The 2,579-nt window shown below is 37.3% G+C and overlaps 1 pseudogene; it reads left to right on the top strand.

Annotated features, from left to right (window-relative positions):
• The first annotated feature begins 1,318 nt into the window (after nucleotides 1-1,318).
• On the top strand, nucleotides 1,319-2,001 carry LOC102749270 (UDP-glucuronosyltransferase 3A1 pseudogene; annotated as a pseudogene).
• Nucleotides 2,002-2,579: the final 578 nt, after the last annotated feature.

Here is a 2,579-nt window from a genome sequence, read left to right as displayed (position 1 = left end):
AAATACCCAGGAGTGCAATTGCTGGGTCATAGGGTAGCTCTATTTTTAAATTTTTGAGGCACCTCCACACTGTTTTCCAAAGTGGCTGTACCAACTTGCATTCCCACCAACAGTGTAAGAGGGTTCCCCTTTCTCCACAACCTCTCCAACATTTGTTGTTTCTTTCCCTGTCCATTTTTGCCATTCTAACTGGTGTAAGTGTCTTGTCTCTTCTCCCTGACTTGATTATTTCAAACACCAGTTTTGCACATATGTTAAATATGCTATAATATGTGAAGCACAGTGTTTTCCTGTATTCCTTCAATTGATTAACTTAATTTCCAATATGATTAATGCTCTACTTTTGAAGAATTGGTACTTCATATCTTTAATTTTCAACAATATTAACCAATATTTCTTCATGTAAAACTTTTAAAATATAAAAGAGAATAATTTCAGCTAATCACCTGTTGTCACATGAAGGCGATATCTGCATATTGCTAATGAGCTCTCACCTATGGTCCTTTTTTAAGTGGGCTGATAAGGTGGAATGTTGCACAGGTTACAGGTTTGCTGGGCCTTGATTGTCTCAGTTGTTCATTCAACTAGGAGGCCCATGGGTCTCCAAAGCATCTGACCTGTAACCTCTCGTCAAGAATATTCTCATCTACCACCCATAAGCTGTATAATAAGGGTCATATTCCTTGCAGGCACTGATGGGAAAACATTGAGAGAATAGTTCCTGGAATAGTGCCATAGACAAGAGTCTTAATAGGTATTGGTAAAATTTTAGCATGAACTTTTGTGAATACACCAGCTGGCATGAAGTGGAAGGATAATAATTAGCTTCAAATAGGCTTTTATTTTTGTTTGTTTTAAATGTTAATCTTCTCAGGTAGGAAGATATAAATCTCCTGTTCAGCTTAGAATTTAGATTCTAATATTGCCATCAGAAAGTTTGTTGTGTGAGGCAATCTGTCAAATTTAGGATATACCCAGTTTCAAATAAAAGGGCTACATCATGAATATTGATGCCATGAAATTACTTCCACAGTTTGGTTAGGAAACAGGATAGTCACTTATAAAAGATCAGTATACAAATGAAAGTTAAACAGAGCATCATGGAATGTATCAACTAGACATGGAACTTTGAGATCTACTAGTGACAGAGAATGTTTTCAGTGTAGAATGACCTCAAAAAACCAAACTAAACCAAAACAGACAAACTAGAAGGACCATGAATTAACTTTGCTAGTGGGTGCATATGGATTGACCAAAGAAAAGGGAGGGGGGGAAGTGAGAACATTTTAGGAAGCAGAAATACCCAGAGCAGAGTGACTAGACCAGAGTATTCCTTGGCACTGATAAAATAGGTGGACTGCTGCCAAATATGGTCTTACTTACCTGGGATATTCTCTTTGAGCCAAAGATTCTCCTAAGTATTGTGAAATTAACACATTCAATGAATATTTACCATTACTTTTTTACAGAAAAGTACTCAACAAACTTTTAAAGTTAATGGAACAACTGGGAATTCGATGCAGTGATTTGCTAAGGAGAGGTGATATCATGGGTTCCTTAAAAAATGAGAACTTTGACCTAGTATTCATTGAAGCATTTGACTTCTGTTCTTTCCTGGTTGCTGAGAAGCTTGGGTAGCCATTTGTGTCAATTCTTCCCACTCCCTTTGGCAGTATGGACCTTGGACTACCAAACCCTGTGTCTTATGTTCCAGTATTCAATTCCTTGCTAACCGACCACATGGACTTCTGGGGCAGAGTGAAGAATTTTCTGATGCTCTTTGATTTCTCCATGAAGCAATGGCGAATCTAGTCTACATTTGACAACACCATCAAGGAACACTTCCCAGAAGGTTCTAGGCCAGTTTTGTCTCATCTTCTAAAGAAAGCAGAGCTGTGGTTTGTTAACTCTGACTTTACCCTTGAATTTCCTCGGCCCCTGCTTCCCAACACTGTGTATGTTGGAGGCTTAATGTCCAGACCTGTTAAAGCAGTACCACAGGTAAGTGAAACCTTTGCCCTCAATATGGACTCCATGCAGAGCTCTTTAGTGCAGAGTTCGTGACTCCTCTGCCAGTGTGAACTCGGAGTGATCTAGTATGAGACAGACAAACAAAGAGGATATATATTTTTATTTTATTTTATTTTTCTAGTCTATTTTTTGTATTTGATTCTATTTCAAATTTTATTTTATTGTAGTAAAAAACACTTAATATGAGATCTACACCCTTATCAAATTTTTAACAGTACAAAACATAATTATTGACTGTAGGTATCATGTTGTGCCTCACCTCTGTGGCTATTATTCATCTTGCTCACCTGAAACTCTTCCTCCTTGGAATAACAACTACTCCTTTCCTTCACCCCCCCCCTTGGAAACCAACTCCCACTTTTGATTCTAAAATGTGACTATATTTGATGCTTTCTATAAGTTAATTCATGCACTGTTTGCTATTCTGGCTTATGCCGCTTAGCATAATGTCCTTAAGATTCATCCATTTTCTCAAATTGGAAAATTTCCTCCTTTAAGGGTAAGCAATAAGTAGTATTCCATTATACTGTGATATATATACATCACAA

This window comes from Leptonychotes weddellii, unplaced genomic scaffold, assembly GCF_054177405.1.
Source record: "Leptonychotes weddellii isolate Sample4059 unplaced genomic scaffold, ASM5417740v2 HiC_scaffold_10379, whole genome shotgun sequence".
Classification (NCBI taxonomy): domain Eukaryota; kingdom Metazoa; phylum Chordata; class Mammalia; order Carnivora; family Phocidae; genus Leptonychotes; species Leptonychotes weddellii.
This window is presented reverse-complemented; position numbering and strand designations above follow the sequence as displayed.